A 15493-nucleotide genomic window follows, 5' to 3' on the forward strand; every position below is an offset into this window, starting at 1 on the left:
AATTTTCTCAAAAACTATAAGCTCTTTTTCAAATATTTTTTTTCCTCTTGTACCCACTCCCAAGGTGCACATACACTGCAAATTTGGGGTATGTAGCATGTAAGGAAGCTTTACAAAGCACGAAAGTTCGGGTCCCCATTGACTTCCATTATGTTCGGAGTTCGGCGCGAACACCCGAACATCGCGGCGATGTTCGGCGAACGTTCGCGAACCCGAGCATCTAGGTGTTCGCCCAACACTACCTGGGAGATCTGTCCCCATTAGCTTTGCTGTTATCCGCTCCCTTATCGCATCTTCAAAGCAAGCGGTATTCTCCGTCCCAATACCGCCTGCTCTAATCTTTATGAATTGACATTTAGTGACACGTGTTGAGATAATCACCGCACAAGGCGGTAATTTCCCGCACTGCTCGGTAATTTGAGCTTTTCATGCGGTAACAGCTTTTATAAATGGACACTTTGCTAAGTGCTCGGTAAAGTCAGCTGTTTTCAGCATTACCGCATGCAGGAATGCTTTATGAATGATAGCCAAAGTGGCAAAACCTGCTTTTTATGGGTTGCCACAGTGTGACAGAGCTGTAAGCAGAAGGAAAGGAACAGACTATGAGTAGGGGCCAGGGGCGTAGCAATAGGGGGTGCAGAGGTAGCCACTGCATCAGGGCCCTTGGGCCAGAGGGGCCCCGAAAGGAACTCTATCAACTACAGTATTAGCTCTTTATTGGTCCAGTGCTGGTAATAATCACTTCTATAGGTACTTTGAATAGTAGTGATCACTAACAAAGAGTTCCCCATCCCTTTCTTGCACCTCTGACACTGTAGGTTTTGGTGCGCCGTATCAATTGTTATGTATAGCGTGCTTGGGGGGCCCCATTGTAAAACTTGCATCAGGGCCCACAGCTCCTTAGCTACGCCACTGGTAGGGGTACTTTTTTTCCCTTCAGGTACACTTTAAAATGTAAACATCTCTATAAACTTTCTAGTGTTGAACCAGGTTTTCTTTTTTGCAAGGTGTTTAGCTGTTGGCCTGAGCAGGGGTGTATCTACAGCTGAGCAGCCCCTGCAAGCACAGGGGGGGGGGGGGGGGGGGGCAAAGCTGTTTTGGGGCCTCAAGCACTACCTTCCCTTTCTCCCATACAGGGCACTATACTTCAGATCAGGTGTTTTTGTGGCTACACTTGTTATGGGTGTGAAGATTACGATGTTCGCGCTTGTTTTATGACCCTTGTGAGGCTGAGGGGCCCCATGGATTGTAGTTACGTTGCTGGCCTGGAGCCTCAAGTATCCAGTGAAGAGATATGATATGTGAGCTGACACATACAGTGCGCATCCCATTCACTGTGCTGTCCATCAGGAAACCATCACTCACTCGCCACTCCTCCCAGCGTCAATAGCATGAAAGGGAGCGCTGGAGAATGAACATGACTATAAACATGTCACCGTCACACATAAATCACTGGAGATTCCAACATGTGACACTGGTTCTCATCACCCTGTGGTGTTATCATACAGAGTTACAGATTGCCCGGTGTAATGTCTGATTGCGCTGCCCGGAAGCTCCTTCCACACTGAGTAACACGCATGCTCAGTGTGAAGTTAACGATGCTGCTGGAGATAAAATAGTAAATATCTCCGCTCCCACCTCTCTTACACTCCCCAAATATTCAGGGTAGGGAGGGAACCCCCATAACGACCTCTATACCAAATTGCAGCCCCCAAGCCCCGCTGGTTCAGGAGATAGATTACAGAAACCTATCTCGGGAACCAGCGGGTCTCGGGGGCTGCAATTTGGCATAGAGGTCGTTCTGGGGGTCCCCTCCCTACCCTACCCTGAAAATTTGGGGAGTGTAAGAGGTGTGGGAGCGGAGATATTTAGTATTTTACCTCCTGCAGCATCATTCTATAGGAACTGTGGCCGCACAGTCTCCTACTGCGCATGCGGGGCAGCGCAAATCCACAGGCAGCGTAATCAGACACAACACCGGCAAACTCATGGTGAATTAAAACTCCTCGGAGCATGTAAGGGGCTGAAAGAGACCAAAAAGCCTCCTTACTAAAATGATATGAAAATCAGAAGTTTGCCTTCTTAAAACAGAAGGTATTTGCAAATATTCAGGTTAGCATAAGCTCTGATGTGTCCCACAATGCATCACTGCTGAATATGCAAATCATTCTTTGTTGTCCCTGACAGTTAAACACACCTCCAGAGCCGCTGGAATGCAATGATGTGTCAGCTTGTTAATATTACAAAGCCACAATAATCCAACATGCATATAGACTCTTTCGGTGTTATCATACACAATGCCTCATTCTGAAGACATAACAATAAAAGTTAATTAGGTGATACCTTTAATGATTAAAGGTGGCCATACTTCAGACAACTTGACAGAAAGGGTGATCGCTAGATATATTTTAATATATAAATACAGCAGCTATGCAATAAAATGCAATTGCAGTGTTCAGAGCAAATAAACTGTACTTTGGGAATTTTGAATTTGTAAACAAACAATATTACTTGTGCACAAAAGCAAATAAGGTAACTGTATGGGTAATAAAAAGTAGGAAAACACATTTTTATTGAGTGTTATGTCAGAGTTTTATCCCCCTTTAAGTAGCTTCCATATACTTACATGACATAAACTATATTGGTGCAGTCTAGGTAGACGTGTCTGACTGGCAGCATTTGATTGTGTGTATATTTAGGAGCTGTCTTGCAGCCAGAGACAACAGTGAGTCACTGTGAACATGAGTGTGCTTTCTGTGCGAGACGCTCGTCTAGACGGAGTGGGAGAGAATGGGAGCTACACGTGTGAGCATACATGCATGCAGCCACAAGCACGGATAATACTCACAAGCACCCTTCAGCCCTGGATTTCCTTATATCCAAGTAATGCCAGGTATGATGAGTAACCAAGGTATACCAAGTTCTGCGAGCAGCGTCAGCTCTGGTGGTCACACAGCTCACTGCCAGGGCTGGTTCTAGACTTTGCTGCCTGAGGCAAACTTGTGAGGATGCGCATGCCCCCCCGAATTGGAATGACCGCACAGCACCAGCACGTTATAGCTCTGTATAGGTAGGTAGACAGTTATAGGTGCCCCCAGTGTTGGTAGCTAGGAACAGTTGCCCTCAGTATAGGTTGGCCAGGCACTCTCTTCACTTCCTGTTTCTGCCTGGTGCTGCTCCCAGACTTCTGCCGCCTGAGGAAGTCACCTCACTTGGCATCATGGGAGGACCAGGCCTGCTTACTGCATACAAGCATAAGGAAATATTACATGAAGTTCCAGGTCCGAATTATTCAGCAGCCAAAATGTTTCAGTATGCCCACTGTCAGAGCTCACCTGGGCTGAGAGGGATATGGGGGCTGACCTATTCATTTCCTTATTAAACAATGCAGATTGCCTGGCTGTCCTGCTGATCCTCTGCCTCTAAAAAGCATCGTAAACCCGCATGACTAAAGTCAACTGAGGCAGCCAATAACGGCAGTCAGGCGTGTGTACAGAGGCCCCTGACTATACCTCGCAAGCAGACGGATTCAGGGGTAATGGGGTGCTAGGCAAGTAACAATTTTGGGACCACCCTTAATGGCCATATGGCTTTTTTGGTAAACTTTGGTGGGAGCTAGCATCAACCAGGCCTGTAGTCTTTCTCCAGGCCCTAGGCAACTGCCTAAGTTGCCTTGTGGAGGATCCAGCTCTGCTCGCAAGCAATCCACCCGGCGGATCTACTTGGTCGAGTGATGGCCAACTCCTTTGTACATGCCGTTTCCTAGCCCCGCCCGCTGTATGACATCACGTATGTGTCGCTCGGCCATCCCTCTGCCTCCCCTCATAGAAACAAAATGTGTTCTCAGCTACAGATTTCTTCTTCTTTTATCCCTCTTTCAGGACTAATGTACACAGGACTGTTTCTGGACACAGGCTGTCCAGGCAAAAGCTTGGGGTGCCCTCTAGTGTACAGGGAGCAATACTGCACTCTCTTTATTAATGAAGTTCCGTTTCAGGCAATGCACAACACAGTATACATATTCCAGTTTTTGCAGTACTCCTGTGATGTCTTGCAGATTTCCAGTGTCCCCTACAATTTGAATTTATAGATCTATATAAATATATGATTTTTTTTCTAATTAACTTTCAACTTTAATGTACACTAAACAGGGGCATTACCAGAAATCACTGCCCCCCCCCCCTCTGCAAAACTTTGGATGGGCCCCTTCTAGCTGTTGTTGCTGGAGGGGGAGCCCTAATGGTAGCCCGAGGTGAGGGAGGGTGGAGTTGGGCCCCCTTCCCACTGCTGTTTGTGCCTGTTGCTCCCCCTTCCTTCACTGCACCCCCTCATTCCCCTAAAAATGGCCCTGGAGGGCCCCAGAGCTAGGGCCCCCCTCAGACTTCTCCCCCTAAGGCCCCCCTGCAGCTGCATCCCATGCAGGGACTACTGCTACGCCCCTGACTCTAAATATTGTTTATATGCTCTAAAGGGACATGTTCTTTATTTTTAAAGATTAATATGAAGTAAAACATATGAATTCATTGCCGTATGTATGACTAGGGGTCTGTCGGGGCGTGTCTTAAAGGTGTTAAGGAGACCTTGGGCAAGACTCCCTAACGCTGCTGTCTACTGAGTGTGCCCTAGCAGCTCTGATGCTTTGAGTCCGCCAGGAGATTAGCGCTATATAAATGTTCTGTGTCTTGTAAATCAAAAGCTGTAAAGACGTGCTGCATAATGAGGAATGTGAGAAGCCTGAAGTGGTTGAGCAAGATTTGGAATGCCCGAATCTTCCCTTTCTGGGCATAAGGAAACTTTGAACTAGATCTGGGCATTTTCAATCAGATGAGCACACAGTTTACTATGCCGGGAATTAAAGGAAATGAAGAAATAAAATAGTTCCTTTCTATCGTCGGAAACATAGGCCAACGCGGGGGGGAGGATTACAGCTGCTCAGAATCACCCCTCAGACCAGGGCCAGTGCAGTGTCTGGGGACAGGCCCAAGTTGAGACACCAGAATATCTGCAGGCATCCTGCAGCTCACAGCACCGCCCCCTTTCTTTCCCTGCTACAGCTGACTTTGGATGGAGCAGCAGTGTGTGTACAGACAGAGCATGGAGCAGCTTTGGGGGTCAGGTATGAGCACAGCCCTGTGCCCTGCTGTGTGAATGCTTCACTTTTTCCTTCATTAGCAACGTCGGCTGTCCTCATTATTATCTGTATCCAAACTGCTCCTGATCGATACCAATGTCGAGAGCAAAGCGGACATTTAGGATATACTGTAATTGTCAGATCCTGTCAGTCAGATGGGAAATTGCATTATGTGTACCCAGCATGATGTCCTACCATATTATTATACTGTATTGTGCGTGGCTGAGGGAGACCTTTCAGGAATCCCTCCTTCCCTTGATAATCCTGGGTTTGCCCATGGGAAAGAACTCGGTAGGAACCATTATGAATTACAGTGTGTGATGCCAATATCCAGTGTCGAAGCTACCATAGGGGCAATCTAGGCAATGGCCCCAGGCCAAAGCCCCCCAAGCACTTCACTTTCTACCCCCCCAGGTCTCCCTCCAACTTTATTTTGGCCCCTGGTGGCCCCAGCAGTGTAGCTCCTCCATATGTCCGTGGCTCCACTGCTGTTTTTATCCTTGTGGGGGCGCCTCTCCAATATGACCCAGCACACACTATATGTAATAACAGGCGCCTGGAGAAGAAGCCCTCCCCCCCCCCCCCCCCCCCGCGAGGATGAAGACTGGAGCACATGGAGCAACAGACATAAAGAGGAGCGCGCCCCAGCCGAAACACTTGAGCTGCTACACTGCAGGAGTCCTGGGGACCAAATACAGTTGGGGGAAGACCTGCGGGGCCTTGATGGGGTGTCACGCAAATTTGGCATCCCTAATGCTGCTTAGGGAGTCAAACAGGCCCCAAGGTTAATGTTGCCTAGGGCACCATTATACATAGAACTGGCCCTGCCAATGTCTGATGTCCATGTCAGGACAAGCAGTGTAACCAGGTCTATGCGGATGTTAAAGCTGGCCATATATCTAAGCATATCTCACAACTTTTTGAGATGAGAAAGAGGGACACTTAAGCCATGCCCCTGCTGCACCCCTGATCACGCCCCCGTCACAGCCCTAGTCACGCATACCATAAAGATTTCATGAGAAAAATATGTTGTTTTATAATTCAACCCACACTGTTCCTGTCTATCCTGTTCATTTTCCTTCATATTAACAGTTTACTATTAGTAATGTATCAATTTAAAGGGATACTGTAGGGGGGTCGGGGGAAAATGAGCTGAACTTACCCGGGGCTTCTAATGGTCCCCCGCAGACATCCTGTGTTGGCGCAGCCACTCACCGATGCTCCGGCCCCGCCTCCAGTTCACTTCTGGAATTTCAGACTTTAAAGTCAGAAAACCACTGCGCCTGCGTTGCCATGTCCTCGCTCCCATTGATGTCACCAGGAGTGTATAACACAAGCCCAGTATTGTCTGTGCCTGCGCAGTACGCTCCTGGTGACATCAGCCGGATTGAGGACACGGCAACGCAGGCGCAGTGGTTTTCAGACTTTAAAGTCTAAAATTCCAGAAGTGAACCGGAGGCGGGGCCGGAGCATCGGTGAGTGGCTGCGCGGGCACAGGATGTCTGCGGGGGACCATTAGAAGCCCCGGGTAAGTTCCACTCATTTTCCCCCGACCCCCCTACAGTATTCCTTTAAAGGATGGGAATAAAGTTTAGAGTCGATCAGACACATTTTTTAGTAGAGAAATATATATATTTACATAGAAAGAGGGACAAAGTCCTGAAAGAGGGACAAATGAGGAGGAAAGAGACAGAGGGACAGGGCTCCCAAAGAGGGACTGTCCCTCCAAAAGAGGGACAGTTGGGAGCTATGATCTAGCGATATTGTGGTCTGATAGACCATCCGATTGGATAATTTTCTCAAATCGGATGAAAATCAGTGCCGCAACAAGCATGCCGATCGCGACAGCTAGACTGATTTTGGGGCGAGATTGGTCAAATGTATCGATCCCACAAGATGGAAAATCTCAGTCTGATGTGGTTGATCATGTGCACAGTGGAAATGGCGTGTGATATTGTGACGAATGGGACAGACCTTCTCATCCGCTGTCTCCTCACACCACCACATGGTGGCGCCGGGTGTGACGGTGGCACTCGGGGGAGACAACGGAGGAGACCAGGACATCGGCAGAAGTGGCCAAGCAGCAGATGCGGAATCACAAGGCGATTCCCGAGAGATTTCATAATGAATTGTTTGAAAATTGGCCTGCAGTGTTTGGGCCGCCAACAGATCTCTCTCCAATCAGATTAGAGCTCTGTCTCTTAAGCCCCATCTACACCATACAATTTTTTTGTTCAATTTGATTCATTGGCCTCGATTCACAAAGCGGTGATAACCCAGTTATCACGCCTAAAAGACTTTAGGCGTGATGACCTTTTCACCACTGAGTTATCACCGATTTTTCCTGCTCTTCGCGCGAAGTTACCGCGCGTAAGCGCGTTCGCGCGTACGCGCGTAAGAGCGTGCGCAAAGTCCCATAGGGCTTAATGGGAGCTTCGCGCGAAGCGGCGGGTGTTGCGCGCGCACTTACGCGCGTACGCGCGGCAACTTCGCGCGAGTTTCTTCTTATCATGCCTAAAGTGACTTTAGGCGTGATAAGGGCCTTTTCACCATGGTGCTAACACTTTGCACCGCTTTGTGAATCGAGCCCATTGATTCGATTCAATCCGACATGTCCGATCGGGATTTGATTCGATTCAATTTGTCATTGTTTTGCGATGGCAAATTGAATCAAATTGAATCCCGATCAGACATGTCGGATTTAATCAAACCAATGAATCGAATCGAATTGAATCAGACAAAAAATTGTATGATGTAGATGGGGCTTTAGTTGATCTGCCCATACATTCGCTAGATGAATGGGCACCTTAACTGGTCACACATACTATCGGCATACACTTGCTGAATTAGAAGACTGGGGTGAGAAGGGAGGTGACAGAGAATTACGTGATGTTGGATTATATTGCAGCGATATGGCTCAATATGTTATAGAATTCCGCGTAGGCAGCAATCACTTCCATTTCAAATGCTGCGACTTTCTTTTTTGCATAACAAAACAGTTTTGTGCATAATTAATTTAAACTACTGTTGTTTTTACATGCATATAAAAATTGTATGTCAAGTTCTGTGAAGTTTCACCAGCCCCACAAGGTATGTTCTTTGGGCCCACGCAGCAGTTCAGAAATAGGAGGAATTGTTCTGATCCGTAAATGATCTATGCATATTTTGAAGTACCCTTTTTAGCTTTCTCTGACCCTGTGATTTTATGTTGAAAATAAGATGCAAGGAATGTTTTCGTCAGTGTAACTCTACCAGCCGCCCACCTAAATCAAAGCAGCTTCGCTCAGCTAGACCGCTGTGGAAATCAGGCGGCTGCGCCGTTAGAGGGAAGAACTGTGAAGTTTATGCTACATTAAAGCCAGACAGCTGACATGTAAACACATTATGTTCCTCATAAGAAAAGCGTCTGGTAATCAGAGTGGTGGTAAAGCATTTCGATTATTTTTCGTATTTCTGGTTTTGAACAGTGGGAAGTCTTTTTTTTTTATATATAGCTACAGTGATAATCTTATCTCAAAATGCAAATAACAGAAACTTCCCATTTTAGATAAGATAATGGCACTAGATGACTAGAAAATAATTGACCCCCCCACCCCTTTTACACAGTGATGTAATGCTGGGTACACACAATGCGTTTTTACAAGGTCGACTTCCCATTTGATTGATTTTCGATTTGTTTTTCCACTCGATTTCCCACTCTATTCTGTTATCTTTTATTATCAATTTCCATTCACCCCTATGAGAAATCAAGCGGTAGTAAGTAATATCGGACATGATGGAAATTATCAATTGAATGCATCTATCGACCGCAAAAACGCAACGTGCGTACCCAGCATGAGCCTGTCATCTAGGTGATGTTTGCTGTGTGTGTGTGTGTGTGGGGGGGGGGGGGGGGGGGACAATAATCTGTAAAATAAGCAGTAAATTAACATTGGGATGGTTTAAAAGAAAAGGGAAGGGCAGAAGTGATGTCACTTTTTGCATCGCAGCAAAAACAGTGAAAAGTCTTGTGGGTAATTTTAGGATTTTAGGATCTCAGGATTTTATATTTGCATTATAGGTGTTTATTCTATTCTACTGTTTTTGACTTTGGTTTATTTCCAACGGTGGAGTCATCAATGATGATATTAACTGATCAGAGTGATGCCCACAGTCCCTTAGCTGTTCCTGTGTAAAATGTGTGTGAATTGCAATGGAGGCTGGACATAGACGTTAAAGAGGAACTCCAGTGATAATAATGTAATAAAAAAAGTGCTTCATTTATACAATAATTATGTATAAATTATTTAGTCAGTGTTTGCCCATTGTAAAATCTTTTAAATCCCCGATTTACATCCTGACATTTATTACATGGTGACATTTTTACTGTTGGCAGGTGATGTAGCTGCTGCATGTTTTTTGGCAGTTGGAAACAGCTGTAAACAGCTATTTCCCACAACGCAACAAGGTTCACAGACAGGAAACTGCCAGGAGTACCACGGTCCTCAGAGTTTCTGGTGGGAGGGGTTTCACCACAATATCAGTCATACAGCGCCCTCTGATGGTCTGTTTGTGAAAAGGAATACATTTCTCATGTAAAAGGGGGTATCATCTACTGATTGGGATAAAGTTCAATTCTTGGTCTGAGTTTCTCTTTAATTCAATTCCTGCATGCGGTGAGTTAGAATAACATGATCCGTTATAAGGCAGTACTGTGAACAGGCCCATAGAATTGTATGAGCAGTGAGTTGACATGCAGAATTATTCTGCAGCGCAACACATGCACTGTGGACTAGCCCTTAGGTTTGGCTCCAATTCACTCATCTCCTAAGTTTTCTCCTAGGTGATATTTTCATATCTTATCAATAAAATGCCCTTTAAAGCGGTATCACCACCATAAAAATCAAATTTCAACAGCAACTGGTCTGAGTGTATTAAGTGATAAAGTTGCTAATCCTGCATTGAAATATTTCAAAACTTTTTCTGCTGTTATGATTTGGAGTTATCACATACTTAAGGAGCACTGGCCCTTTAGTAGTCGGTGCCAAAGAATTGCATGCTGGGGGTTCTTTTTATCTATAATGTATTCCTCCTCTTTCCTTTATTTCACTGCCAGCTGCTTATCTGAAACCTGATCCCCTACTCACTTGTGTTTACAAGCAAGGCTGAGGCGACTCAGCGATTATAGGAGACAAGAAAAAAAGTAAAGGGCAGAAATGACATCACGAGTTAGCCTAAACTGTGGGCAAAAGACATGGCCCCCACCAGGAATAGAATTCTCGTCATTTACTATATAACATTCACTGAAATCAAAACTTGGACAGTATAATACATGTTATGTAAGTAGATCAAGTATTTATCTACTTATATATGTGTTTTTTCCCTGACATAGTATGGCTGATCATCCTGCTTTAAGACACCAGCAGGCAAGAAAATACTCAGAATACATTTGACAGAACTTTTCACCTACTTTTTACTACTTTTCAATTTGCAGAGTGCTGAAAACTTATTTTAAACAGAAGATAAAAAATGATCTCTTAGGAGAAATTTTAGGAGAAAAAATGAATTGGGTTGGGCCTTATGTGTCTTGTGCAATGCCCACACTATGACGCAGGCATAACACAGCGCACACTCTGTATGTTAGAACGCACACATTATATTACTAGCATAAGGAAACAATCTTATGTAACAGCAATTTAGAAACTTCTTTTCTTTGGTTTAGAACCTCTGTCAGGTTTTCATGACTGTCTGTAATTCTGGTAAAGGAATTGCCGTACTATGCCCAAAGTTCAGGAGAGGAGAGAAAATGACGCACATGCACAACAATAACAAGCTTTTAGGTGTTTTGGCACTCCCCATGCAATACAAAAGTAACAACAAAATCTGGCACCATTTGGGTTTTAAACATAGTTGCTACTTTGTCTGCTTTTACTTAGCACAGGCACATTTCCGCAGTGCGTTACAAAGGGCATTGAAGAATCATTTCAAGTCATTCCGAATGTGGCGTTCTAAGGAACTAATTAATATCAGGTACACGGGCCAGAGCTGGGAGCCTTACCGACAATGCAAGCCTGTTCACACTACCCACGCAAGTCTTTATCTGACCGCTGGGTGCCTTGGGCACATTGCTAATGATAGCGCTAAAGAAATGTTTGCCATTAGAAGGACTTTTAAGGTGGCCATACACTGATTTGCCATCAGATTCGACCAACAGATAGATACCTCTCTGATCGAATCTGATCTTAGTCAAATATGCAAAGTCTAAAAATTCATGTTCTGCTTATTGCTAAGAAATGCTATTACATATTGTAAGAGTTTAGTGAAGTGATTCAAGCAGTAAAAAATAGGTGGTCATTTGGGAATTAGAGACACAATTCTGTTTTAAGGTGGCAAAATGCAGCAAAATACAGCAAATGGGCTACCAGTAATTTATTGTTGTATTTGGAGGTGGGGCTACTTAATTCTGGTATCTGTGGGCACATGGCTGCTTAACTCTGGTATCTGTGGGCACATGGCTGCTTAATTCTGGTATCTGGGGGCCAATTGCTGCTTAAATCTGGTATCTGGGGGCACATGGCTGCTTAACCTGCTGGGCGGTCTGGACGAGCTCAGCTCGTCCAGTACCGCCGGAGCCTGCCGCTCAGGCCCTGCTGGGCCGATTTGGCTCAAATAAAAAGCAGCACACGCAGCCGGCACTTTGCCAGCCGCGTGTGCTGCCTGATCGCCGCCGCTCTGCGGCGATCCGCCGCGAGCAGCGGCGAAAGAGGGTCCCCCCAGCCGCCTGAGCCCAGCGTAGCCAAAAACAAAAAGTTCCGGCCAGCGCTAAGGGCTGGATCGGAGGCGGCTGACGTCAGGACGTCGGCTGACGTCGATGACGTCACTCCGCTCGTCGCTATGGCGACGATGTAAGCAAAACAAGGAAGGCCGCTCATTGCGGCCTTCCTTGTTTATTCTGGGCGCCGGAGGCGATCGGAAGAACGCCTCCGGAGCGCCCTCTAGTGGGCTTTCATGCAGCCAACTTTCAGTTGGCTGCATGAAATAGTTTTTTTTTAATTAAAAAAAAACCCTCCCGCAGCCTGCCTGGCGATCTTAATAGAACGCCAGGCAGGTTAATTATGGTATCTGGGGGCACATGGCTACTTTATTCTGGTATCTGGGGGCACATGGCTGCTTAAATCCGGTGTATGGGGGCACATGGCTAATTTATTGTGGTGTCTGGAGGCACATGGCTGCTTAATATTTGTATCCGGGCAGTAAAAAGCCAAGCAAGAGTTGCTTTTTACACATGTGGGGACCAGGGGCGTAGCAATAGGGGGTGCAGCGGTAGCGACCGCATCGGGGCCCTTGGGTCAGAGGGGCCCCAAGGGGCCCTCCCACAACTACAGTATTAGCTCCCTATTGGTACTGTGCTCATAATAATCACTTCTATAGATACTTTTAATATTGGTAATCATTAACAAACTGTTCCCCATCCCCTTCTTGCACCTCTGACACTGTAGTTGCCATTGGCAGGTTTTGGTGCGCCGTATCAATTGTTATGTATAGAGTGCTTGGGGGGGCCCCATGTAAAACTTGCATCGGGGCCCACAGCTCCTTAGCTACGCCACTGGTGGGGACCATACTTGCACATGCACAGTACGGCTGCACTCTTACATGTAGGTAAGCACCACTGCGAGAGGATATCCAACAAGCCCTAGTCAGGTTTGCTTAGAGAGTCCCAGGGCTGGAGCGGGGAGTTTAAGGAGGGTGGGGGAAGCCTCTGGACTATCCTGAGGCTTCCCTCTACTGAAGTATCTTAAGGCCAGTACTCATTATTATTATTATTATTGATTTATAAAGCACCAACATATTCCGTGGCGCTGTACAAAGTAAGAAACAAACATGGGGTACATAAAAATACAGACAATGGTGTACACCAATATACAAGATACATAATTAGTGACAAAATACAAAGAATGATACAAAATACAGAATACAAAATACAGAATTGGTAATGACAGTGAGAAAAGTAACATGATGAATAAAATGTATAATGATTTCCAAGACACAAGGGGGAGAGAGCCCTGCCCTTGCGAGCTTACACTCTAAAGTGAATGGGGGGAAACGGGAGGAGGGGTATTATGCAACAAATATATAGAGGGTGTGTGTTTAGGATACTTAGGCTATCATTCATAAAGGAGCTGTCGGTAAGGGGAATCAATGCGGGAAAACACCGCTGCCGGTATTTTAGACTTCTGAGTGGGCATTTATAAAAAAGTATCCATGTGCGGTAGCAGTGCGGAGATTCCCCGAACTAGGCTGGCGGTAGGCAGGCGGTAGGCTTGCGGAGACACGGAAGCTGCCAAGTTGATACATTTCTCCGTGTTCCGCTTTGCTGCAGCTACCTGGGAGGTCTGTGTGTCTCCATTCACTTACATTGATATCGCCACATCAGGGGGAGCGGTACTTCCCGACCTCACACCGCTTGCGGTGATCTTTATGAATTAACATTTTGCTACATTGGTTCCGATAATCACCGCACAAGGCGGTGATTTATCACTCTGCTCGGTAGTGTCATTTTTTCATGCGGAAAGAGCCTTTATGAATGCTGACTTTGCCGAGTGTTCGGTAAAGTCAGCTGTTTTATGCATTTCCGCATGCGGAAATGCTTTATGAATGATAGCCTTTGTAGGAGTGCAATTTGGTCTTAAGACAAAGGGAAGTGGCCTAAGGTAGCGCATATGCTTGTCGGAACAAATGTGTTTTTAGAGAGCGTTTAAAGGTAACAAAGGTTGGCGAGTGACAGATGTGTTGTGGGAGGGCATTCCAGAGGAAGATGGATCGAGGGAATCTAGAGCGACGCGATCCGACGTTCCCCAATCCATCTTTCTACCTGTGAGAATAGCGATGTCATGCAGCGGCACACGAAGGATACAAATGAGAGTTCAAACAATCGCGGAACTTTGCGCGGGACTCAGGGATCTTAAAGATCTGATGCACTGTGACAGTCGTAATCGATGCACGTCACAAAACATCACGCACACATACCCCCATTGCAAAATCACGGAAACAATCGCTTGTCGCGCAAACAAATGCCATTCGTGGGAAAAATTGCTACACTTGGGCACTTTCTTTGCGTTGCTTTACCATTTAACCCACCAGCAAAGAAAGTGTGTGGGGCCCTGTACAATAACAGCGTCACATCATGTTGTGCCGGAAGCTTCTGATTCGCTGCAGCAAAGTCAACATTGCGTCATTGTGCGACTTCTGCGGCGATGCAATAGAAGTGGCTGTGTGGAGCGCATTCGTGGAACGACACAACTACAATGAGGAAGTCGGGAATCTCAGTGACGTACTTCCTGTCCAGCAGGGGGTACATTACTGGGCGAGAGGCGTGTGGGGCGGTGTGCGGCGCTATGCATATGACTCTGTCGCTGTCGGCGCCAGTGGTGCTCAAATACCCCTTTTTAAAATTCGAGTTTGGTCGAATTCGAATAGTAAATTATTCGAGGTCAGTCGAATATTCGAGTCGAATAAATTTTACTATTCGATTCGACCTCGGACTTCGAGCTCACTATTCGAGTCGGTATTCGAGCTCATTATTCGAGCTGACTATTCGAATTGGCCTTAAATAGCTTCCCAACACTTGTTTTGAGGGTGAATGATGCAAGAAACATATTTTTTTCCAAGTAACAACAGCAAGTGATTATGTGGGGATGTTCCTTTAAAAAAAAAAAGGTGAAAAGAGAAGTTGTGTCCAGAATTTTGTTCAGTACTGTATATACTTCTTCTTCTTCTTCTTCTTCTTCTTTATCTTCTATATCTTCTTCTTCTTCTTCTATATCTTCTTCTATATCTTCTTCTTCTTCTTCTTCTATATTGTCTTCTTCTTCTTCTTCTTCATCTTCTTCTTCTTCATCTTCATCTTCTTCATCTTCTTCTTCATCTTCTTCATCTTCTTCATCTTCTTCATCTTCTTCATCTTCTTCTTCATCTTCTTCATCTTCTTCATCTTCATCTTCTTCATCTTCTTCTTCTTCATCTTCTTCATCTTCTTCTTCATCTTCTTCATCTTCATCTTCTTCATCTTCTTCATCTTCTTCTTCTTCTTCTTCTTCATCTTCTTCTTCTTCTTCTTCATCTTCTTCTTCTTCATCTTCTTCTATATCGTCTTCTTCTTCACTTATTTCTCTTTTCATTTTTTTTTTAAAGAAATGCAGCTATTTTTGAGCGTAACAACAAATAGCTGGTGGCGCACGCATGTTGGAAGCGCCATTGTATGTGCTCCCTGGCAGTGGAAACACACAGACAGCAGGAGGTAAATTCAGCAGCAGGAGGAGGAGGATGAGTGTGTGGCAGCATGCAGTCAATGAGGCAGGCAGCGTGACATAATAGCCCTGGTAC

Source organism: Hyperolius riggenbachi, chromosome 2 (assembly GCF_040937935.1).
Source record: "Hyperolius riggenbachi isolate aHypRig1 chromosome 2, aHypRig1.pri, whole genome shotgun sequence".
NCBI classification, from domain to species: Eukaryota; Metazoa; Chordata; class Amphibia; order Anura; family Hyperoliidae; genus Hyperolius; species Hyperolius riggenbachi.